This window comes from Gorilla gorilla, chromosome 8, assembly GCF_029281585.2.
Source record: "Gorilla gorilla gorilla isolate KB3781 chromosome 8, NHGRI_mGorGor1-v2.1_pri, whole genome shotgun sequence".
In the NCBI taxonomy this organism is placed as follows: Eukaryota; Metazoa; Chordata; class Mammalia; order Primates; family Hominidae; genus Gorilla; species Gorilla gorilla.
Genome location: NC_073232.2, coordinates 22,101,529 through 22,127,764, shown reverse-complemented (window position 1 = coordinate 22,127,764; position 26,236 = coordinate 22,101,529). Strand labels below are relative to the sequence as shown.

At 43.6% G+C, this 26,236-nt stretch overlaps 1 protein-coding gene across 2 annotated transcripts in view; it reads left to right on the top strand.

Annotated features, from left to right (window-relative positions):
* CCDC3 (coiled-coil domain containing 3) overlaps nucleotides 1-26,236 on the top strand; it is a 203,978-nt gene that overhangs the window by 4,670 nt on the left and 173,072 nt on the right. The window contains exon 2 of one of the 2 annotated variants that reach the window (XM_055352338.1): nucleotides 2,055-2,108. The exons of the other annotated variant lie outside the window; for it this stretch is intronic. The gene's annotated coding sequence lies outside the window, so the exon portion shown is untranslated. The remainder of the gene's footprint in view (nucleotides 1-2,054; nucleotides 2,109-26,236) is intronic. 2 annotated transcript variants of the gene reach the window in all.

Here is a 26,236-nt window from a genome sequence, read left to right as displayed (position 1 = left end):
GTGTGGTCGCTGCATGAATCATCTGCCCTGTGGTTGACCTTGGTCTGGGCTTTGTCTCAGCTTTAGTTTGATTCAGTTCATCACTGGTTCCAAATATTCTGAGGATGAGTTCCTTGGAAAGTTAAACAGAGAGTTATGATATGACCCAGCAATTCCACTTCTAGGTGTACACTCCAAAGAACTGAAAACAGAGACTCAAACAGGTGCGTGTCTATGCCTCTAATAGGTTGCTTTCCTTTCCCTGAAATCCAGCATGAAAGCAACTCCCTGTATGAGAAGCAAGGTGTATGGTTGAAGCCTCCATCAGAATGAGGCTCTGGGATTAGGGTCCAACCTACAGCCTCAGCCAAGTACCCAGAGTCCCAGGGACAATGGCTCTGCTTTAACAGACAAGCCTGTTCACGGTGTGTGTGTGCTGTGCTAAGCTCCTCCTTCCTCTCCTTCCTCCCATGTTTTTTGTTTGTTTGACAGAGCATCTTGCTCTGTCACCCAGGCTGGAGTGCAGTGGCATAGTCGTGGCTCACTGCAGCCTCGAACTCCTGGGCTCAAGCAATTCTCCCACCTCAGCCTGCCAAGTAGCTGGGACTATAGGCATGCACCACCACGCCTGGCTAATTTTTGTATTTTTTGTAGACATAGGGTTTCACCATGTTGCCCAGGCTGGTCTTGAACTCATGACCTCAAGTGATCCTTCCACCTCGGCCTCCCAAAGTGCTGGAATTACAGACATAACTCTCTGTACCGGGCCTGCCTCATGTTTAAAAATCTTGAAATAGGCTGGGCGCAGTGGCTCACACCTGTAAGCCCAGCACTTTGGGTGGCTGAGGTGGGTGGGTCACGAGGTCAAGAGATCAAGACCATCCTGGTCAACATGGTGAAACCCCATCTCTACTAAAAAAACAAAAATTAGCTGGGCATGGTGGCACACGCCTATAGTCCCAGCTACTAGAGGCTGAGGTAGGAGAACCTCTTGAACCTGGGAGGTGGAGGTTGCAGTGAGCCGAGATCGTGCCATTGCACTCCAGCCTGGGTGAGTATCATCATCATCATCATCATCTTGAAAAGTAAACTCACTGGGAAAGAGCCAGGTATTTACCCCTTAGGTTATGGTTGGCCCTCTGTAAATAATAGATAAGAATGCTGCTTATTAATTACTTCCTATGCCTGTCCCATTAGAACCTGTCTAATCCCTGCCGCCTTTTGTACCAAATCAAAGCACAGCACAGATGAAATGTTAAGTCTTTGCTTCCTTGTTTTGCTACAAAACTGTCATGAGTTCCTTTAGCAAAATTTTCTGTTTAAGTATTAATTAGCCAGAGCTGGTGATTTGGGAAAATAATCACTGTAATGCACCACAATTCCTCGTCATGGTCTGAAAAATACTATCATTATCTTCTTTGCATGCCTGAGGAGTGAAAAATGGCCTGGCTGTCTAATTTTAGACATAGTTTTAACTTCTTTGGATTAAATAATTGATCAGTAGTAGGAAAGTACAAGTGATTTGTCTTTTTTCCATCTCACTTATTTTTTTTCCAAACTAAGGTGTCTTACTTCTCTGAAAAAGTGCATGGTGGAGTGAGGGAGGACACAGAGACCTGGGTATCAGGCTACCTGGGCCCTACCTGAGAACTCATCCCTAGGCCTTGACCTCTTCATCAGTGAGGGAAGTCAGGGGCTAAGACAGATAACCTCTTAGCTTCTCTCCAGCTTGAAAAAAATTAGAATTTGTTTTTCATTTCTTATATTTGGTATCCAATTTTAGTAGATGCCAAATTAATTTGAATTTAAGCCTCTTCCTTCTGTAGAGGCTGACTTAATGCTTGGCTGGTGATATGGTTTGGCTGTGTCCCCACCCAAATCTCATCTTGAACTGTAGCTTCCATAATTCCCGTGTGTTGTGGGAGGGACCTGGTGGGAGATAATTGAATCATGGGGGTGTTTTCCTCCATACTGTTCTCATGGTAGTGAATAAGTCTCACGAGATGTGATGGTTTTATAAGGGGAAACCCCTTTCACTTGGTTCTCTTTCTCTCTCTTGCCTGCTGCCATGTAAGATGTGCCTTTTGCCTTCCGCTATGATTGTGAGGCCTCCCCAGCCACGTGGAACTGTGAGTCCATTAAACCTCTTTTTCTTTATAAATCACCCAGTATCAGGTATATCTTTATCAGCAGCATGAAAACAGACTAATACAGCTGGTTAAATTGTCATAAATGATTTTGTGGTTTGAAAAGTCAGTAACTCCCTTGTTTTTGAAAAAAAAAAAAAAGGTGAGGGGTTCATACATGACTTTCCACTAGATCACAATACACCTGCCTTAGCTAGATTGTCTGTGCCTTTTATACCCACAAAAAGTCAACATTTCTCTCACCAGGTTGCCTTGACCCTTTTTGGCTTTGCAGGCAGAGTTCCTGCTCCCCTGTTATAGGCCAGGAGACAGTCATTAAATTTGTAGGCACATTGCATTGTCTTCTGGAGCAGTAACACAGATTTCTGGGCGGCTGATCTCATCAGATCTGCACATTTGGATGCCAGCAACATTTTGCTTCTTTCTTTCCTAAGGCCTATGGTTCACTTCTCCAGCTGCTATATCTTTAAATTTTGCAACTGGTCACCCCTGTGTTATTCCTGACCTCATCCATTCCTTTTTCTGAATCTATTGGGAGCCAGGGGAGAAGATGCCTTAGGTCACACGGGGGTTACTCCAATGTGGGTTAGCTTTACAGAAAGCAATTCTTACCAAGTTAATTTGGTCTGACCCAAGGGAGGCAGAAAGAAATCCCAGTCGTAACAGACTTCTTGCAGAGACAATTGGATATTCATGGACTATTATGGCAAAGGTGGCCAAGTTTTGAAGGGTTGGCTGTGAAAACTCCTAGAGGAAGATCTGTTAGTGAACTTGGAAGCACTTAGGCAGTATTTCCCATTGCAAAGATTTCAGAAACTTCAAAAGCTGATCTTACATAAATTTAGAACTTTCCCATTCACTGTGTCTTATTATAATTCTGGGAAGTGGCTCCATTCTGTTTATTATAGAAACAAGAGAAGAGTCTCTGTGAATCTTTTTATAAAATGATTTCCTGTCTACCTTGGTTCCCATACTCACGAATTGTTTAATTCACCGTCAGCACAAAAGTATATTTTAGTTGATTCTGGCTTGGTTGGCTCAAGCGAACTTTCTTTGTATGTTCACAGTATGCCCCCCTCCACCATCTTTGCTGCAGCTATCTGCACCCTGCACTCTTTCTTCTTTGCTCTTATCTGCCACCCTCCCCGCTCCTCCCACCATCAGCCCTTTTCACTGCAAGGCTGTATGACACAACATTGACACTTTGGTGTCCTTTCAATTTCAGGTGGCATCTTTCCAGAGCCTCTGGCATTTAGGATTATTTCTAATTCTGCAATAAAAACCTTGTCTGCCAAAGGGATTTCAGGGATCTGCCAGCAAGGAGGAATTTTTTTTTTTTTTTTTTTTTTTTGATTGGGCTTTTCTCAGTAAGCTTGAAATCAGACACTTAGGGAACTTCCGTCTTGGCTACAAAAAAGGTTATGTATTTGACTCTGTTATTTAAAAGGGGTTAAGCTTGGAAGCTTTTATGCAGATGGAGGGGAGAGAACTTTAGGATGATGAGATGTAGCTGAGGAGATGAAGGGAGTTGTTGAAGGCGAACATTTCTGCGTTGGGCGACTGAATGGAGGGTAGCAGTATTAGCTGAGATGGTGTTTTTGTCCATCCTGGCTGTTATAACAAAATACCATAAACAGAGTGGCTTATAAATAGAAATTGATTTCTCACAGTTCTGGAGGCTGGGAAGTCCAAGATCAAGGCACTGGCAGTGTCTGGTGAGGGCCTGCCTCCTGGTTCATAGACATCATCTTGCAGTGTCCTCACGTGGTGGAAGGGGTGATGCAGCTCTCTGGGGTCTCTTTCATTAGGGCACTAATCTCATTTGTGAGGGCTCTCCTCTCATGACCTAATCACCCCCCAAAAGGCTTCACCTCCTGTGATGGCTAATATTGAGTGTCAACTTGATCAGATTGAAGGATGCAAACTATTGTTTCTGGGTATGTCTGTGAGTGGGTTGCCAGAGGATATTAAGATTTGCTTCAGTGGACTGGGAGAGGCAGGCCCACCCTCAATCTGGGTGGGCACCATCCAGTTGGTTGCCAGTGAGGCTAGAAAAAGCAGGCAGAAGAAGGTGGAAGGGCAGACTTGCTGAGTCTTCCAGCCTTCATCTTTCTTCTGTGCTGGAGGCTTCCTGCCCTTGAACATCAGACTCCAAGTTCTTCGGCCCTTGGACTCTAGGACTTACTGCAGTGGTTTGCTGAGGGCTCTCAGGCTTTTGGCCACAGACTGAAGGCTGCACTGTCAGCTTCCCTACTTTTGAGGCTTTGGGACTTGGACTGAGCCACTACTGGTTTCCTTGCTCCTCAGCTTCCAGACAGCCTGTCGTGGGACTTCACCCTGTGATCGTGTGAGTCAATTCTCCTGAATAAACTCCCTGCAATATATGCATCTGTCCTTTTACTTCTGTCCCTCTAGAGAACCCTGACTAATAACACCTCCTAATACCCTCACCTGCGGGTGAGGATTTCAATCTATGGATTTTGGGAGGACACAAACATTTAGACCCTAGCAGATGAGAAACCCAGGACAGGCAGCTGCCCTGGGGGAAGGAGATTAGTTCTGAGTAACTTGCATTACTTGTGGGATAGGTGAATGAAGAGGTCCACACCTATTTGGAAAAATGGGCCTGAACCTCAGGATAGAGATTAAGCTTGGAAATATGGACTTAGTCCTTCTCAGAGACCTCCTTTAAAAGGGCTGAATTCTAGCACAATTTGCAATTGCAAAAATGTGGAACCAACCCAAATGCCCATCAATCAATGAGTGGATAAAGAAATGGTATGGCCGGGTGCGGTGGCTCAAACCCGTAATCCTAGCACTTTGGGAGGCCAAGGCAGGCGGATAACGAGGTCAGGAGATCAAGACAATCTGGCCAACATGGTGAAACCCCATCTCTCCTAAAATACAAAATAAATTAGCTGGGCATGGTGGCACGCACCTGTAGTCCCAGCTACTTGGGAGGCTGAGGCAGGGGACTCGCTTGAACCTAGGTGGTGGAGATTGCAGTGAGCTGAGATCGCACCACCGCACTCCAGCCTGGTGACAGAATGAGACTCTGTCACAAAAACAAAAAAAGAAAGAAACGGTGATATATATATATAATGGAATACTACTCAGCCATAAAAAGGAATTAATTAATGGTATTTGCAGCAACCTGGATGAGATTGGAGACTATTATTCTAAGTGAAGTAACTCAGGCATGGAAAACCAAACATCGTATGTTCTCACTCACAGCAGTGAGGATGCAATGGCGTAAGAATGACACAATGGACTTTGGGAACTCACGGAGAAAGGGTGGGAGGGGGGTGAGGGATAAAAGGCTACAAATTGGGTGCAGTGTCCACTGCTCGGGTGATGGGTGCACCAAAATCTCACAAACCACCAGTAAAAAACTTATCCCTGTAACCAAACACCACCTGCTCCCCAATAACCTTTGGAAATAAAAAAGTTAAAATTTAAATTTAAAAAAATGGCTGAATTCTAGAGAATTCCTCCAATTTAAGGGGGGGGGGGCTCAAAGAAAATAAAAAGTTGGAGAGGAGAGAAGAGGGAGCATCCAGATAAGAGAAAGCAAAACTAGGAGAGAGCAATGTCCCCGAAGTCAAGTGAGGAAAACTATCAGGAAGGAGAGGGCATTGCAGGTGTCTGGGGCCCGAGTACCCAGAGGAATGGGGACAGAAAAGCAAGTTTGAGAATTGAAGACTCCAATCAAGTGATGGGACAATAGTCCCAGCAACTTCAAAGAATATAACAATAGTACTAAGTTGTTTACTTGCATTCTTTATATGATTCATATAAAGAATTCATAATAAGTGTTAAACTTATAAATAAATGTTCACTTACAAATATTCATAAATAAGTGTTCACTTACAAATATTCATGTGTTCATTTATAAATATTCATAAATAAGTGTTAAACAAATAAAGTTACTACTTTAAGACGACTCTTTCTAAAGAGTCGTCTTAAAGCTTACTATCTGTAAGCTCTAAGATGTATTTTATATGTTCCACTATGTAGTTTTTGGATCTGAATCAGAACCTGGAGAATTTGAGGAGGGAATTTGTCGTAGACCTGTTCTACATATATCTCAATATCCAGTTAATATTTCTTTCTTCTTCTATTTTCTTTTTTTTGAGACAGTCTCACTCTGTCACCCAGGCTGGAGTGCAGTGGCACGATCTTAGCTCACTACAACCTTTGCCTCTCGGGTTCAAGTGATTCTCCTGCCTCACCCTCCTGAGTAGCTACAGGTGCCCGCCACCATACCTGACTAATTTTGTTATTTTTAGTAGGTTTCACTATATTGGCCAGGCTGGTCTCGAACTCCTGACCTCAGGTGATCCTCATGCCTTGGCCTCCCGAAGTGCTGGGATTACAGGCGTGAGCCACTGTGCCCAGCTAATATTCAGTTAATTTTTAAAAAATGCTTTCCTCCTTTCCATCTTGTCTCCTTAATGCTGCTTAATGCCTCATTTGCTTCTTTTGCCTGTGCTTTTGGAGATAGGGCAGGCAGGTGAGCGGCAGCCTCTCTCATTCCATTCCCTCGGTAGCCTCGATTTTTTGCAGTGTGTCATCTACAGCTTAGTTTTCGTCTCTAGTTCTCATATTACTTTTCAAGATCAAAAACCTATTTCTCAATATGATTCATGCCCCTTGGAGACTTGTGCTAATTATAGTTTGATGATATTGACTCTGCTGGATTTGGGGCGATGTCATTTTATGATGTCCCTTTCTTGTGTTTATCAACGCTGGTTTGCTCAATTCACGTTTCCTTTTCATTTATTCTAAGAGTTACATCTCTCCAATAGAATTAGATTCTTTCTATCTTTAGAGCAGCATGTAAATTTTTTTTTATCCTTCTCAACATTATTTCTAAATTGTTGAGTCTTTTTAATGATAACTAAAACCAACACTACTTTTACAATGACTCAATGGTGAGTCAAAATTCTTGTATCTAAGTTTGCTAACATAAATTTACTGTAGATTAGTCTTTTGCTAGGATTTGACTGGGGCGGCTGTGTACAGTTGTGCAGGCTGTTCACTGCATCCCCAAGGGGATGAATGCAGGCTGAAGCATGCCAAGTCATGCACTTTGGTGTGAAGCTGCATCTTCCCAAGGAAGTAACTCCTTTCTCAAACGCACACAAAGACTTTTTACCAACTAGTGGAATCCTGGATCTGATCATTTTATACAGATCCTCAGCTTGCAATGCTATCCGTGAAGTCCTTGCCAAAAGGTTCCTAATGTGAGCACATCCAAAGTCTGGAGGACCACAATTGCTAGTGCACCAACCTTGTAGATCTCTTACCTTCAGGCTGTAGATAAGCATTCCAGCCCATTGCAGAGTACACAGGAAAGCGGCGGCTATGGCTTCTCTATGCTCCTAGCTCTCTGCGCCAGTTTCTCCACTGACCTTAGACCATACTTCTTGCCCCAACATAGCTTATCCTTTTATAGTAGGGAGGAAAACTTCTACCCCTTAGGACCTCCTGTTTTTCCCCAGACTTCCATAGCCCTTCTGTGCTTCGATCTCACCCGCCCATTTCCAGGGTCCAGACTTCTCTTGTGCTGGTTTTTAGCCTTCTATCTGGTCTTCTGTTATAAGGTGCACTGCTAAGAGGAGTGGACGTGGAAAAGGGAGAGGGGCAAAGAGGGTGGGCCAGATATCGTCAGCACTGTTCCTAGCACCTTTTTTTTTTTTTTTTGAGGTGGAGTTTCGCTCTTGTTGCCCAGGCTGGAGTGCAATGGCGCAATCTCAGCTCACCGCAACCTCTACCTCCTGGGTTCAAGCAATTCTCCTGCCTCAGCCTCCCGAGTAGCTGGGATTACAGGCACGCACCACCATGCCCGGCTAATTTTGTATTTTTAGTAGAGACTGGGTTTCTCCATGTTGGTCAGGCTGGTCTCGAATTCCCGACCTCAGGTGATCCACCCGCCTTGGCCTTCCAAAGTGCTGGGATTACAGGCGTGAGCCACCATGCCTGGCCTTGTTCCTAGCACCTTTTATGCTCTTCTCTGTATCTTAGGCCTTAGAAGCCTAGGGACTATATTTCTGAAATGCATTTGCCAACAGGCTTTAGGATACAGCTGAGAAGATATGTCTGTGCCAGGTTTGAAAAGCTGAGGCTGCAACAGGTGTGTGGGCTTCCAACAGATGAATCTTCAGCCCCTTTCATGTTTCTTTAACTGTTATTAGCCCAGGGCTGGTAGGCATCTGGGACTACTGGCAGTGGTTTTCTGCATTTTACTCACCTCTGGGTGGCAGGTGCAACTTCCTGACCCCCTGGACCAACCACAGCTTTGGTGGCAAATTTGAAAACTAGGATTGAATTCCCTGAAACTCATTGTAGAAACCTTTTATAGAGGCTGGGCGCGGGGACTCATGCCTGTAATCCTAGCACTTTGGGAGGCTGAGGCAGGCAGATCACGAGGTCAGGAGATCGAGACCATCCTGGCTAACATGGTGAAACCCCGTCTCTACTAAAAATACAAAAAATTAGCGGGGCATGGTGGCATGTGCCTGTAGTCCCAGCTGCTGGGGAGGCTGAGGCAGGAGAACCGCTTGAACCCGGGAGGCGGAGGTTGCGGTGAGCTGAGATTGTGCCACTGCACTTCAGCCTGGGTGACAGAGCAAGACTCCATCTCAAAAAAAAAAAAAAAGAAAAAAGAAAGAAACCTTTTGCAGAGAGGATTCAGAGTTTTATTCATAACTCCCAAAATATTCCAAACAATTGCCTTAAATCTTAAATATTGATGAGAATATTTACTCAATGACTTGGAATTGTTATGCTAACTTTGGAAATATCTCAAAAGAATGATTATTCATCTACTTTGCATTTGAAACTTACAAATTTTGGGTTTCACTTCCTTTCATTTGTTATTCATATAAGAAGTATTTACCAAGTAAAAGCTACTTGATTATAAATCCCCAAAGGGCCTGGCTCCATGAATTATTCTGTTTCTCATATGCGCCATCTTTCCTGCTTCCCTTGGCCTAAGAACATATGGAAGTTTCTACCAATCTACAAATAATCACTAAATAACAAGGCATCTCTTGGTTCATATTTTCCGTTTATGACCACTTTTTCTAATTAATTATCTTTTCATCCAAACTTCTTCAATATATACTTGGTCTCTTGAATTTCTTTCTTTCTTTTTTTTTTTTTAAGAGGGAGTCTCTCTCTGTCACCCAGGCTGGAGTGCAGTTGCACAATTTTGGCTCACTGCAACCCCCAGCTCCCGGATTCAAGTGATTCTCCTGCCTCAACCTCCCGAGTAGCTGGGATTACAGGCATCTGCCACCACACCTAGCTAATTTTTATGTTTGTAGTAGAGATGGGGTTTCGCCATGTTGGCCAGGCTTGTCTCAAACTCCTGACCTCAGGTGATCTGCCTGCCTTGGCCTCCCAAAGTGCTGGGATTATAGGCATGAGCCACTGCACCTGGCCTCATGGTCCCTTGAATTTCTGATGTTTTATGGAATATTTGAAAGTTTTCTGCCTGGAAAGGAGGGAGGATTATGGATCAAAAAGTTTGAGTTAAACAAAATGTTGGAGACTGCTTTCCATGGTCTTCAATATGCTGATATGCATTACAAAGCCCCAGAACGGGGGTGGGGATGGGGGCACGGATTTCAGTGCTTCCTGAATGCTTTGGACTGAAAATCCATCTGCTGTGTCCAAAATCGCTAAGGACCTCCCGTTGTTAAATTCAGTGGGCATGTAACAGGGTGTGGAATTGTTGTTAGCAGAAGAAACTGACATGTGAAAGTTGCCAGCCATTTCTATTTCTGGCATGGGGACACTGAGTCATCTTGAAGCTGACTTCTTTGGGAAGAACCACTGGAGTGGCTCCCTTTAGTGACAGAGCCGTAAAGTTTCTGGGGTGCTCACACAACAGCACGCTCATTCGATATTCCCTTGGCTGGGGCTGGGACCCGGGCTTGCTAGGCAGACTCCAGTGCCTTGATCTCAGGTTGCTGGGGTGGTGGTGGCCGTTTGCCTGGAAGCCAGAACACTTTCTGGAAGGAAGGATATTGACACTTCAACTATTCTCTTTGTTGTCAGGATCTTCAGGGGGCCTCAGAAAATAGTTCTCTTCTTCCCTGCCTGGGTTCTGAACAAGTGTGAAACCAGAGAAAGGCAGATGAGAGATTTAAAACTTTTTTGTATGTGACTGACAAAGGCTTGGTTGGAGGGCGTGACTTTTCTGTTGGGGAACGTCACTTGCTAATGGGGTGCTCTAGCATTTTCCAGATGTGTCCACACAAGCCTGGCCCCTGCACCCATACTGTGCTCTCCTTCCTCTCCCTAGACAATCTCACTCCTTCTCATGGCTTTGCTCACCTCCTCCCCACATCTTCAGACCTCTGTAATCCACTGATGGCTGGCAACTTTTTGGGCATCTCAAAATCAGGATCTCACAATGTTACTGGAAAGGAGTCCCGATCTAGACCCCAAGAGAGGGTTATTGGATCTCGTGCAAGAAAGAATTCAGGGTGAGTCTGCAGTGCAAAGCAAAAGCAAGTTTATTAAGAAAGTAAAGTGGGGCCGGGCGCGGTGGCTCATGCCTGTAATCCCAGCACTTTGGGAGGCCGAGGCGGATGGATCACCTAAGGTCAGGAGTTCGAGACCACACTGACCAACATGGAGAAACCCCGTCTCTATTAAAAATATAAAATTAGCCAGGCGTGGTGGTGCATCCCTGTAATCTCAGCTACTTGAGAGGCTGAGGCACGAGAATCGCTTGAACCCGAGAGGTGGAGGAGGTTGTGGTGAGCAGAGATTGTGCCATTGCATTCCAGCCTGGGCAACAAGAGTGAAATGCTGTCTCAAAAAAAAAATAAAAAGAAAGTAGAGTGGTGAAAGATGGCTACTCCATAGACAGGGTAGGGCGTTCCCGAAGGCAGGAGAAGAAACATGTCCACCCTAGGTATAATACTCATTTACGTAGGATAAAGAAGATCATGGGGAGATGTGCTCTGCTACAAGGGTTTTTGATAAAGGATTAATTTTCTTAATCACTATATCTTGCAAGAATTGATATTACTATCTTTAAAGCAAAATTAGGAATGCTTCTGTTCTCAAGATATTGGGATATCAGGATGTTATATATAAAATGTTTATTCAGAAACAGAATGCTTGTTCCTTGGTACCATAAGGAAAAAAAATCAGCATTTAGACAAAAAGTTTTCTCAGCAAGGTTATTTTACTTTCTGCAGAAAGGGTGCTCCTCGCAGATGGAAAAATGGCAAGAGCACACCTGAATAAAGGAGGGAAGCAATTTTTATCCCTTACGCAGCTTGTCCCTGCTACCCTGTCCTGTCTCCATGGGCTGGAGCCAGACCTCACAATCTAAACTGAACCTGACTGGCTGACAATTTAAAACTTTTCTAAATAGGTGAAAGCAATGGAGAACAAAGGAAAAGAGGAAGTTGCTTACGAAAGGACTTAGAAAAGTAATAACATTCCCAAATAAGGAAGGGGCATAGGCTGTGAGCCGGGACATGCCTGTGAGCACGTCCAGCACAGATATCTTGGTTAAAGTTCAAAGACATAGAATGTACTATGTGCCTGTGAGCACGTTTAACAGCTACATAGCATAGGGCTTAACAAAGAGCTATTAGCACAAATCAAGGAAGCTTGAAGGAAGTTAGTCTTTAAAAGAAACTATTATTTCTAACACTTATGATTTATTCTTTAACAAGAAGGGAAACTGTGAAGAGGAAACTTTTTACTTTCTACAGTTCCCTCCTCTTGATTTTATAGTTTTTTCCTCTGCAAACTTTCTTAACATGTCTTGTTCTAGCTATTTTGCTTGAGTTTTTAAAAGAAAAAGCTTTTCTGGTTGATGAAATGCCAGGGTAAAAGGGATAGCCAATTGAACTAGAGTGCAAGTACTGCTCTAATTGTTTGGCAGAATGTCCAGTAAAGGTCCTCTACAATACTACCATACATCTGCTTGGTAATGAATAATGGTGGACTGATGGGTCAGCTCTTGGAAGTGCCTGAACTCACTGCTTGTTAAGTCTCCAAGGAATGCCAAATTTTCCCCTTGTCATTGGAGACATGAGGTAAAATTGGTCTTGAAAGATGGAGGCTGTGTGGGCAGCAAGCCATCCAGGTGCCGAGGCAAGAGACCGAGGGCACAAGCTGTTCCAGCATAATAAAGAAAATACATAGAAGAGGAATAGTTGTACTAGAAATAGGATATAGATATGATTATATATGAATATTATTAATCATTAGTTTGTAGCATTACTGTTTATTCCACTATTATAATAATCTCTGTTCTACAATTATAACCTAGGAAAAACCAGGCCATACAGAGATAGGAGCTGAAGGGGCACAGTGAGAAGTGACCAGAAGACGTGTGAGCCCTCTGTCACGCCCGGATAGGGCCACTAGAGGGCTCCTTGGTCTAGCGGTAACACCAGTGCCTGGGAAGGCAACCGTTACTTAGCTGACCTTGGTCTAGCAGTAATGTCGGTGCCTAGGGAAGGCACCCGTTACTTAGCAAACCGGGAAAGGGAGTCTCCCTTTCCCCAGGGGAGTTAGAGAAGACTCTGCTGCACCACCTCTTGTGGAAGGCCTGACATCAGACAGGCCTGCCCGCAGCCATCCAGAGACCTAAACGTCTCCCTGTGATGCTGTGCTTCAGCGGTCACGCTCCTGGTCCACTTTCATGTTCCACCCTGTATACCTGGCTCTGCCTTCTAGATAGCAGTAGCAGAATTAGTGAAAGTACTAAAAGTCTCTGATATGCAGAAATAATGGCGTAAGCTGTGTCCTCTCTCTCCGCCTTGGCTGCCAAACAGGGAAGGGCCCCCTGTCCAGTGGACACGTGACCCACGTGACCTTACCTATCATTGGAGATGGCTCACACTCCTTACCCTGCCCCCTTGTCTTGTATCCAATAAATAACAGCACAGCCTGGCATTCGGGGTCACTGTCAGTCTCCGCATCTTGGTGGTAGTGGTCCCCTGGGCCCAGCTGTCTTTTCTTCTACCACTTTGTCTTGTGTCTTTATTTCTATGATCTCTTGTCTCTGCACACAAGGTGAAAGACCCACAGACCCTGTAGGGCTGGTCCCTACAAGGCTGGATGGCCCTCAGGGGCTGACCCGCAGGGTACTGCATTTTAGGAAATAGCAGAGAGAGTTTGGCACAGTTCACTGTCACAGGCTGTAGGATTTTGAAAAAGAGCTACCATGCAGTCCATGTCTTGTCGATTAGAGGATTGTCCGAGTGGAAAGGGGACAACCTGGACCTCTGGCCTACCACGCACACAAGCGTAACAATTGCATTTATTTAGAGTGCAGGTGGAATATTTAATCCATTTTAGCCAGGCATTTACATCCTGATACCTTGTCTCAATTGTTCTTGTTTGCCTTAGGTTTTTTACTTTTACTATAGAGACTTTGGTCTTGTCATTGTGTCTGGGAGGAGTGATAACTAAACAGGCATTAAAAGTAATAACTTGAGGTGAGTTAGATTTAGTTACCTTAATAAGATGGAGAGTAGTTAAAGGGAAGAAAATAAAAAGAAAAGATAGATTAAGTTTTCGTAGCTTTAACTTGGTAGGGCTTGACCCTGGAACAATGGCCCATGACTCTGATGGTGATGATGCTTTCTTGACGCAGGTATGATATATCCATCCTTTTCTGCTGTGTGAACGGCAGTCTCAGTGGTTAGCAGCACAAGGTAGGGTGCTTCCCAGGCTGGCTCAAGTTTTTCTTCTTTCTGACCTTTGATGAGGATGTGGTTTCCAGGCTGGTGCTGGTGTACTGGAAATTCTAGGGGTGGTACCTGTGCTAAAAGACTTAGTTCTGAGGGAAGGGAAAGTGGAAGATAAACCAAGTATATAATTTCTGAGAAAGTGATCTTTTGTTTTAAACGTGGGGACATCAGCAGTGGAATGTAAGTAAGGCAACCTATAGGTATTTTTTTTTTTTTTTACTTTATAGTTCCTAGTGTCTTCTTGCTGAGAAATTTCCTTTTTAAAAAATGTTTACTTATGTTGTTTCTGAGGGACCCTTTGGGGCTTCTTATTTTGTTAGGACTTTGCATATCTTGGGGCTTGAGGCCCCATGGTGATGCCTCCTGCCCCGTCCCTACTTAGTGTTGCCTAGGGGACCTGGTGGCCCTGCCCCTCTCTCAAGGTCTCGGCCTCTCTGTGGCCCTCATCACCCCTGTGCGTTGCGGCCTTGGGGATGAGGGGCCTTGTGACTCACCCGGCCACCCCTAGACTTTGCTCCTGCCCAAGCCCCCACTGTCTGGCCTCTGGCCTTGGGCTGGGCTGTGCTGTCTAATGACCACCTGGCCCTCTCCCCGACACAGGAAGTGTCTGTCTGTGGCTAGGTCCCCCTGCTGGCTTGTACCCTGGTCTGTCTAGGAGCCGCTGGAGGTGGAAACTTGTTGGTATTAACTCTGTGCTGGAGGGCCCCTAATGGGTTCTTTGATGCAGTTGGAATAAGATTTTCTTTATAAGGGGTTGGATAATATTTCTCTTTGGCTTAGCAATATTTATTTTTCTTTTGAATTTTCTTTAGCACCTTTTTTTAACCTTTTAATGTAGGTAAAAATCGATATTCTTATGCCTCCTTATAAGCCTTTTACTAAAAGTATATTTTATTTTCCTTACATACCTTGCACATAAACTGTTCCTTTAATAGTTTTACATTCAGGAGGCCTAATTACTTTTAAATTATACAATATTTCTTGCATAAATTCTCTTTTGTAACTTTTTTATGGCTTTCACAGACAATCTTTGACATGCTTTAACTTTCTGACTTCCTTTTACACTATTTCTCTTCCTAGTCTTACCTTCTGTGTCTTTCTCTGATCTTTGTCTCTTCCAGTCTCTCTGTCACTTATTCTCTCCCTCTATCTCTCTTTCATTTGCTCGCTCTCGCTCTCTCTCTCTCTCTCTTTGCCATCTCCTGTTTCCTCTCTCCCTTACACTCAGTCTCTTGGGCTGGGTGGGATCCGCGCAGCTGCGGTCTGGGCCCAGGGCTGCCATCGGCCCAGAGGCTTGGCAGATGCCAGGTTCAAGTTGTTCGAGTTGTTAACCCTGGGCCAGAGGGCCCCCTTGTCTTTCCTCCTTATCTTTACATCCACAGCCCTTATAGCACTTTGTTTGACCTTCTTCTTTAAAGTACCGACCTTGCCTTCTTTCTCTTTGCATTCTTGAGTTCCCTTTCTTTTTTTTTTTTTTTTTTTCTTTTTTTAACCTCGTCTAGAGAACTTTGGAACTTTGCCGAAAGATTTTTGCTTTCTGTCTCTGCCTTTTTCTCTCTCTGCTGGTCTTCCCTGCCTCTGCCAGCCACCCACACTGCTGCTCTCTCTTCTCCTCCCCCTTTCCCTAGGGAGCGGCAGTGGGAGTGGAGCTTAGCCTCTTTCTTCCCCTGAGAAGAGGGGAAAGGGAAGTTTTGAATATCCTTTCTACTACTCGAGGTTTGTGTGATGTTTAATCTTCCCCTAATGGGGATTTTTCACCTCTTTTTAACCTCTAAGACATCCTGTCTAAGGAATACTTCACTGCCACCCCCATCCTCCCCCCTACCCCTCAGCTTTTCTTTTCTCAGTCCTGACCTAAGGAATGCTTTACCGCTCCTGCTGTTTCTCTTACCTCGGTATGTGTCCCAACCAAGGAATGCTTTATGGCCCCGCTTTAGTCCTGACTAAGGAATGCTTTACTGGCTCCTCCGGTGTTTCCTTCCTTGGCTCATGCATGAGGTCACCCGGTCCACGTGGTATGTGAGGATCCTTTACTCCAGGTCGCGGCCAGTTTCTTTCTGCGTTGCTGAGAGTCCGGGTTTATTCATCACACCAGGTGGGTCTCGATTCCTTACCCCTAAGGCCACCACAACACGCGCCTCCTCATGAGAGAGGACTAGAGGCCGCCCCCGGAGGGGAATGTATCCCTGTACGTGCCACCATTTTGTTATATGTAAAATGTTTATTCAAAAACAGAATGCTTGTTCCTTGGTACCATAAGGAAAAATCAGCATTTAGACAAAAAGTTTTCTCAGCAAGGTAATTTTACTTTCTGCAGAAAGGGTGCTCCTCGCAGATGGAATAATGGTGACAACACACCTGAATAAAGAAGGGAAGCAATTTTTTAAAAATTATTGTTATACTTTAAGTTCTAGGGTACATGTGCACAATGTGCAGATTAGTTATATATGTATACATGTGCCATGTTGGTGTGCTGCACCCATTAACTTGTCATTTACATTAGGTATTTCTCCTAATGCTATCCCTCCCCACCTCCCCCCACCCCATGACAGGCCCCGGTGTGTGATGTTCCCCACCCTATGTCCAAGTGTTCTCATTGTTCAGTTCCCACCTATGAGTGAGAACATGTGGTGTTTGGTTTTCTGTCCTTGCGATGGTTTGTTCAGAATGATGGTTTCCGGCTTCATCCATGTCCCTACAAAGGACATGAACTCATCCTTTTTTATGGCTGCATAGTATTCCAGGGTGTATATGTGCCACATTTTCTTAATCCAGTCTATCATTGATGGACATTTGGGTTGGTTCCAAGTCTCTGTTATTGTGAATAGTGCCGCAATAAACATATGTGTGCATGTGTCTTTATAGTAGTATAATTTACAATCCTTTGGGTATGTACCCAGTAATGGGATTGCTTGGTTAAATGGTATTTCTAGTTCTAGATCCTTGAGGAATCACCACACTGTCTTCCACAATGGTTGAACTAGTTTACAGTCCCACCAACAGTATAAAAGTGTTCCTATTTCTCCACATCCCCTCCAGCACCTGTTGTTTCCTGACTTTTTAATGATCACCATTCTAACTGGTGTGAGATGGTATCTCATTGTGGTTTTGATTTGCATTTCTCTGATGGCCGGTGATGATGAGCATTTTTTCATGTGTGTGTTGGCTGCATAAATGTCTTTTGAGAACTGTCTGTTCATATCCTTCGCCCACTTTTTGATGGGGTTGTTTGCTTTTTTCTTATAAATTTGTTGAAGTTCTTTGTAGATTCTGGATATTAGCCCTTTGTCAGATGGGTAGATTGTAAAAATTTTCTTCCATTCTGTAGGTTGCCTGTTCACTCTGATGGTAATTTCTTTTGCTGTGCAGAAGCTCTTTAGTTTAATTAGATCCCATTTGTCTATTTTGGCTTTTGTTGCCATTGCTTTTGGTGTTTTAGTCATGAAGTCCTTGCCCATGCCTATGTCCTGAATGGTATTGCCTAGGTTTTCTTCTAGGGTTTTTATGGTTTTAGGTCTAACATTTAAGTCTTTAATCCATTTTGAATTTATTTTTGTACAAGGTGTAAGGAAGGGATCCAGTTTTCAGCTTTCTACATACGGCTAGCCAGTTTTCCCAGCACCATTTATTAAATAGGGAATCCTTTCTCCATTGCTTGTTTTTGTCAGGTTTGTCAAAGATCAGATGATTGTAGATGTGTGGTATCATTTCTGAGGGCTCTGTTGTGTTCCATTGGTCTATATCTCTGTTTTGGTACCAGTACCATGCTGTTTTGGTTACTGTAGCCTTGTAGTATAGTTTGAAGTCAGGTAGCATGATGCCTCCAGCTTTGTTCTTTTGGCTTAGGATTGTCTTGGCAATGCAGCTCTTTTTTGGTTCCATATGAACTTTAAAGTAGTTTTTTCCAATTCTGTGAAGAAAGTCATTGGTAGCTTAATGCGGATGGCATTGAATCTATAAATTACCTTGGGCAGTATGGCCATTTTCACGATATTGATTCTTCCTATCCATGAGCATGGAATGTTCTTCCATTTGTTTGTGTCCTCTTTTATTTCGTTCAGCAGTGGTTTGTAGTTCTCCTTGAAGAGGTCCTTCACGTCCCTTGTAAGTTGGATTCCTAGGTATTTTATTCTCTTTGAAGCAATTGTGAATGGGAGTTGACTCATGATTTGGCTCTCTGTTTGTCTGTTATTGGTGTTTAGGAATGCTTGTGATTTTTGCACTTGATTTTGTATCCTGAGATTTTGCTGAAGTTGCTTATCAGCTTGAGGAGATTTTGGGCTGAGATGATGGGGTTTTCTAAATATACAATCATGTCATCTGCAAACAGGGACAATTTGACTTCCTCTTTTCCTAATTGAATACCCTTTATTTCTTTCTCCTGCCTGATTGCCCTGGCCAGAACTTCCAACACTATGTTCAGTAGGAGTGGTGAGAGAGGGCATCCCTCTCTTGTGCCAGTTTTCAAAGGGAATGGGAAGCAATTTTTATCCCTTACGCAGCTTGTCCCTGCTACCCTGTCCTGTCTCCATTGGCTGGAGCCAGACCTTACAATCTAAACTGAACCTGATTGGCTGACAATTTAAAACTTCTCTAAATAGGTGAAAGCAATGGAGAACAAGGGAAAGGAGGAAGTTGCTTACTAAAGGACTTAGAAAAGTAATAACATTCCCAAATAAGGAAAGGGCATGGGCTGCGAGCTGGGACATGCCTGTGAGCATGTCCAGCACAGATATCTTGGTTAAAGTACAAGGACATAGAATGTACTATGTGCCTGTGAGCATGTTTAACAACTACATAGGATAGGGCTTAACAAAGAGTTATTAGCACAAATCAAGGAGGCTTGAAGGAAGTTAGTCTTTAAAAGGAACTATTACTTCTAACACTTATGATTTATTCTTTAACAAGGGAAACTTTGAGGAAGAAACTTTTTGCTTTCCACACAGGACACTCCTACGTCTGGGTCTGTTTAGTAAAGGTTATCAATCTGTTTCCTTAGCCACAAACATCTAGAGGCTAGGAATATCTAACTTTTGGGGAGGGCAGCCCAGCAAGTCCCAGCCTCATTTTTCCTAGTCCTCACCCAAGATGGAGTTGCTCTGGTTTGAATGCCTCTGACAACAATCCTAAATGTATTACTGTTGGCTGAATTGCTTTATCCTCTCTATTTGTCGTTTTAATTCCAGCCATCAACATTTGCCCATTTGCTAAGTTAGAAATTTGGAGGCAGCTTTGACTCTTCTGCCCATACTGAGTTAGCCATCGAGACCTGCCTCCTTTGCTTCCCTATTTCCCTGATACCTGCTTCCCTATTATTTTAGGGTTGTTTGTTTGTTTGTTTGTTTGTTTTAAGATAGGGTCTTGCTCTGTCACCCAGGCTGGAGTGCACTGGCACAATCTTGGCTCATTGCAACCTCTGCCTCCCAGGTTCAAGCAATTCTCCTGCCTCAGCCTTCTGGATATCTGGGATTACAGGCACACGCCACGATGCCTGGCTATTTTTATTTTATTTTATTTTTTTAGTAGAGACAGAGTTTCGTCATGTTGGCCAGGCTGGTCTCGAACTCCTGACCTCAAGTGATCCGCTCACCTTGGCCACTGAAAGTGCTGGGATTACAGGCGTGGAGCCACCATGCCCGTGCGCCTACCCACATCGATACATAAAATTAACCGTTGCACTGAGCAAATCAGTTAATCATCAATTTTTGAAAAGCATATTGAGCATTGAAGGCTCATCCAATTCTAGGCCAGGTTTCATGGAGAATCTATACTGCAAAGTCTTTATTCCTTCCTGTCTCCCCTCCCCACAAGGGTTTTTTCCTGGTTTATTTATTTATTTATTAGTGTTTCCTCCCTTATTTTTAGCAGATTCAATACTTTAGCGGTGGGAAGAGGTTCATCCTTAGGAGCTTCTAAACCATTACCCACCTACCCAGGCTGGGACGTCTAGAAAAAAAAACAAAAAAACAAAAAAACAAACGTGTCTGATGAAAATAGGAATATCTGTGTGTCATCTTCCCCGACTCAGATATCAATCACTTATTATTTCGTTTAAAAGCCAAAGAAACAAAAATACCCACCGATTTTGGAGCTCCTACATGTGCCAGTCACCATGCAGGATGCTGGGGATACAGTGATACGCAAAACAAAAAGTTGTTTATTGCTTGTTAAACAAAGCAAAGGCACTTTATGCACCAGCAGAGGAAATAGGAAAACCATAGTGGAAAAGACTCCCTAGCTTCTGAGATATTGATAAGAAGTTGGAGAGGTGATTTGTTATAAAGGCATATAAAGCCTCGTTTCAGTGGGAAACCATTCGTTCATCAGGGAGCCGGGTTTGCAGTGGGCACCTATGCGTCAGTTCTGATGTTCCCCACCTACGATTGTTTGTCCATGTCCAGCAGATGGCGCCAAGTGACTGGCCGCGGCTGGGCTGTACCGGGTCCTCTTTGGAAAACATGAAATCTATTTCTATTGGGCCAGCATCTTAAAGAAGGCACTCATATTGTCTGTTTGAGACCCTTTCTTTTGCTCCATTTTAATGTGATATGTGGATCAAAATAAGAAATAGACAATAAAATGGTTTCTCCTCCTGGAATGTGGTAATATTGTGGAATAACAGGAACACAGGTCTAACGTAGATAGCTGAGTAAAACAGCACCCAGACTTGCAGCCGGCACGGGGAACTCATGTGAGTGTGTGTATGTGTGTGCACGCGTATTTGTGCTTATGAGAAAGATTAAACAGTAAAGGATGGAAGTGATAACAAATGCTTTAACAAGGGTAAGGAGAAAGTGTTGTAGAAAAATCTATAAAAGCTGAGGGAGTGGGAGAGGGGGAGGGGGAGGGAGAGTTAGTTCAAGTGAGCATGAGAGCTGGGACCTTGGATTAAAGGCATTAAAAGAACTCCAGAAGAAAAGATTTGATTCCGCCGGTTGTGGTGGCTCACGCCTGTAATCCCAGCACTTTGGGAGGTCGAGGTGGGCGGATCACCTGAAGTCGGGAGTTAGAGACCAGCCTGACCAACATGGAAAAACCCCGTCTCTACTAACAAAAAAAAAAAAAAAAAAAAAAAAAAATTAGCCGGGATATGGTGGTGCATGCCTGTAATCCCAGCTACTCGGGAGGCTGAGGCAGGAGAATTGCTTGAACCCGGGAGGCAGAGGTTGCAGTGAGCTGAGATCACGCCATTGCACTCCAGCCTGGGCAACAGGGGTGAAACTCTGTCTCAAAAAAAAAAAAAAAAAAAAAAAAAAATATATATATATATATATATATATATATATTTGATTCCTCTGTTTCTTGCAATCCTAGTAACAGGTGACTTGAATTTCAAGTGATTATCATATAAATGGAGGATTAGAAAAGAGACACCAACTCTGGAACCAGTTCAATGGAATTCTTCAAGAGACTGTAACTTAGTGCTCACAAAGACTTGGAATGATCTACACTGCATGGTGTACCTGTTAGAGGAGATGACATCAAAGCTTTAGGTACTGAGAGAGGATACTTCCTACTGTGGAAGGGGAGAAAAGAAAAAAGCAAAGGTGAGTTGGAACGGTAGACCTGTTGGGTTTATTCTCTCATTGCTAAGCTTTTAAAATCTCTCATTAAAAAAAAATGTCTTGGGCAGGCCACGGTGGCTCATGCCTGTAATCCCAGCACCTAGGGAAGCTGGCATGGGAGGACTGCTTGAGCTCACGAGTTGGAGACCAGCCTAGGCAACATTGAGAAACCCTGTCTCTACAAAAAATTAGCCGAACGTGGTGGCAGGTGCTTGTAGTTGTAGCTGTAGCCTCCTAGCTACTCAGTAGGCTGAGGTGGGAGGATTGCTTGAGCCTAGGAGGGGGAGGTTGCAGTGAGCCATGATCGTACCACTGCACTCCAGCCTGGGTGACAGAGTGAGATCGTGTCTCAAAAAAAAAAGTCTTCATCTAATACGGTGAAAGATGGAAGGGGATGTGGTTACTCCTGCTCCAGTTGGATTTGTTTGCTCCATTTAGAAGCTGCTTTCAGAGCAGGAATGACACCTGAGTTTAGAAAACAGTTCCCTGTGTCTGTGCATGTGTGTTCTTCCAGCTCAGTGTCCTATGTCACCTGTCCTGAGACATTCCAAGAAGGAAGACCAAAAGACAGCATTCTTGAGCTATTCCAAAGAGATCACAGAGGCCACCACCAAAGAGAAGACTAAGAATCTACCATAGTTTGCCCCGGTAAAATGCTATTTTTCTTAGGAACTATTGCAAGTTATAAAACTCCTAAGTGAAATGATTGTGTGGCCAGGGATAGTGGCTCATGCCTGTAATCCCAGCACTTTGGGAGGTCAAGGCAGGTGGATCATTAGAGGTCAGGAGTTCAAGACCAGCCTGACCAACATGGTGAAACTCGTCTCTACTAAAAATATAAAAATTAGCCAGGCGTGGTGGCACATGCCTGTAATCCCAGATGCTTGGGAGGCTGAGGCAGGAGAATCGCTTGAACCCAGGAGGTGGAGGTTGCAGTGAGCCGAGATCATGCCACTGCACTCCAGCCTGGGTGACAGAGTGAGACTCTGCCTCAAAAAAAAAAAAAAAAGAAAAGAAAAGAAATGATTGTGCAGGCAGAAATGTCTTTAAGGCATCATTGTTGGAGAATTTTGCTCCTTAGTTCAGCTAAAACTAGGTTCATGTCACATGACCAGGAGACTTTAGACATGTGGACACATTGAAGGGTGGGCAGAGCAGCATTTTGTTGGGCAAAAGGGGGGAAAAAAAAGAAAAAACTCAGCAAAGTGAGATGGAGTCCTATTAACAGGCCTCCCACCTCACAGGTTGAATCCCAGGCCACCACACAGGAACTGAAGAGCCAGGCTCCTCCCCCTGCCTGTGGCTCCACCCCATTCTCCCAGTGCACATGTGAGTAGGCTCAGATGAGGCCCTGGGCATGTTCCCTCATCTGTACAGAAGCATCTGATGTAAACACTTGTGGGGTGGGTTGGAGATTCTCTGGGGACACCTTTATATCTGCCTAGGCATTTGGCTGTCTCATTCCCCCCTCTAAAGAAGTACATCCAACGGCGGTTAGAATAAGGTAAGGATAAGGATGATGACTGAAGTTAACTGCTTTCTGCTAACAGGGGGCACTGTTTTGGGGAAAACAGCAGTCAGATCTCCCTCAGAGGCTTATCTAAGTATCCCCAGCAGAAAAGGCCATCGTCCGAGGCTCTGGTTGCATGATCGTTTGGAGTTTGATAGCCTGAAGGCGAGAATAGACAACTGGGTTATTAGGAAACATATATCAAAATGAAACAAGGAGGTTACGGTAAGGACAGCTCAAAAAATCCCAAGGCCTTTTACTGGTTTGCAAAGTGGGAGGGGAGGCCAAAAGCCCAACTGGTTAAAAAAATAAAAAATGAAACTACCCTTTTGCCGGCATTTGGACTTCTGGGTTCCCTTCTCCTGAGCCCAGTCCTAAACCAACCAGCCTAAGGTTTAGGAAATTAACTCTTCCCAGTTTGGAGGATGCATCTGAAGGGAGCGTCTCATAGTACAGAGACACCATTATATATCACTGAAGAGAGGACAGAGGGAAAAAAAAGGAAAAAGAAGGTGTTTTTTAGAGGAGTCCTAGGGGTTCAGGAGGCATTCAAAAGAGATACAGACTGAAGATGAATGGCTACCCATCCAGAAAGAAGGGAGCAGGCATCCCTGGTTCCTTTCTCTTACTAGCAAACACCCAGAGTACGTGAGGGATGGAAAGTGAGGCATTCCTCTTTCTTTCCTCTGTCCTTGTATCCCCAAGTCCTGGCAGCCACAACAGGGTGCCACCTATGGGTGTCAAAGTGGCTTTCACCCATGTTAAAAGGGGGGCCTAAGGGGTGGGAATATCCACTCTTACCCACATACGCCCTGTCTCCCCTGCTGTCAGTAGCCTGTGAATTCCCTAGACCTCATTTATGCCGTGGATACTAGCATGACCTTTATCCGTGTAATGGGAAGCTTGGCTTAAGCAGCAGGAATTAGTCATGCTCACCTGTGCTGTGTCTTTTAACTTCCATTATCATCTGTCTCTGGATTCCTCAGATCCAGTTTTCTTTCCTAGGGCTTTGAGCTGAAGTTTGGAATTGAATTTGGGACAAAAATACGTCTTGAGGGGGGTTGCGTGGACTCCTTATTATAAGCTGAATGCTGAGATGAAGCGGTGGAATTGAGTCCTCCTCCAACCAGGGAGAGAAAAGGATGTCTTGTGACACCCCCAGATCACTGGTGGCTATAGTTATGCTTACTAAGATTTGGACGCATGGGGCTTGGCTTTGGTTAGCTCCCTTTGTCTTACTTTCCCAAAAAGGAAACCTCTGGGTGGTGGGCATCCTATTTATTTTCATCACCCGGAAGGATTTGCAGGATAATTGCTCAGAACGAGAATACTGATCCAGATTTTTACATCACCCATCCCTTTTGTTTTTTTCTGAGCTGCAGCGAGAGATTGCTGTTTGGTTCACAGGAACAAGCAGGGTTCGTCTAAAATGTAGGCAAAAAGTTAAAAACAATTAATGAGTCTAGAACCTAATGATAAGTTTTGAAACATTATTTCTCTTTCTCTAGTCTTCATTTTTGTTAAAAACAAATCATGATAGGACTGGGTTGTTTGCAAAGTAGACTTTAGTCTTATACTTGGCCCAATTATTTGCATAAAATGCAGCAAGAAAAATTATTTCTACATAGGCCTTTTAGATCGGCTTTCATGGAACTTTGTTCCACAGAGGATCTCAAATAAGACCTTTTAAAGCTGAGCCTAGTCATGGGTTTGTATCCTCAAATACCGATGAGTTGGGCAAACTCCTCTCTTCTTGAGGTTTCAAGAGATATGGTCCCTGGGTCTGTTGGAAAGTGACATTCTTTACCTACCGCAGGTTAGGAACCCTGTATGGGAACTGTGTACAAAGATATGAGGCCAGTTTCTCCCATGGGGCTTTATTGACTCTGCAAGTCAAGCTTGACTCCTTAAAGGGAAGCATACCCTTCCAGTCAAAGCCTCAGTAAAGCAACCAGTTTCTCCAATTGTGTCTTGTTGCAACCAGTTTCTCCAATTGTGTCCTGTTGCAAAAGAAAATGGATTCTTATTGCACTGATGCAAACAACTATATGGCCATAAATTAAGAATACTCACAACTAGTTTCCAAATTCTGGAGAAGCCAGACAGAGAGACAGAGACAAATATACTCCAAATTTTGTTCACAGGAGTATACCTTACTCAATGATTAAAGGCTGTAAATAGCTCAAAATAAGTTTGCTTGACTCTGAAAAACAAAACAAGGATCAGCAATATTTCAAGCAAAAGTCAAAAAGATTACTTTAGTTTTGCATTAGTTTAGACCATTCAGTTAACTCTTGTTTTGCTTGATATTCATAAACATTTCATCTTTTCATGAGTCCTGTATGTTTTTCCTTTGGAATAATGTCACAATCTCCAAAGTTATCAGAAACCTGCATTTCAGAGCACCTGTCAAAGTTCTATAGCTGGTTATAAACCATCTTTTGAAGAGGAAACCATCTTTTGAAGAGGATCAGAATAAGACAATTATCTGTAAATAACAAAATGTCCAGGGTAGTTATAGTCAGAAACATGATTGACAAATAAATTTGGTTATCTCCGTGGTTTACAATAACTTAATAACCTTAATTATGATTGATAGCGTATACTCAGACATTAGAATTTTAGCCATCCCATACAATTTTGGAACATATATTAATATAATTCTCTAAAATCTAACCTGAAGATTAAACATCATTTTGGCAATCCGATGTATTTAAACATGTCAAATAATCCTGTTCACCTCTCTTTTGGATACTCCAGGAGCCTTCTGTAGCATCCAAAAAGCCAGGCATCAGGAAAGACAATTTTGAAACTGAAGTTTGATTTTGGGAAGTCTGTTATGTGTTAGAAATTTAAAACACCTGATGTTATGAAATACAATTCCAGATTGCCATAAATTATTTATTTTGCCAAAATGATGACTCAGAAATTTTAAAAAAGCAAAAAACCTTTTATAACCTTTTACAAATTTTGCTAAAGAGCAGATTAGTGCCTTAAGAGTACCTTGTTGTGCTTTTATTTCAATGCTGAATTTATAGAAGACCGTATAATAACCATTTGAATTTAGTTAATATGTTCACACATGGAATTTCTTTTGCAAGATTATTATTATTATTATTTTGAGGCAGAGTTTCACTCTTTGTTGCCCAGGCTGGAGTGCAATGGCACAATCTTGGCTCACCGCAACCTCTACCTCCCGGGTTCAAGTGCTTCTCCTGCCTCAGCCTCCCGAGTAGCTGGGATTACAGGCATGTGCCACCACGCCCAGCTAATTTTGTATTTTTAGTGGAGATGGAG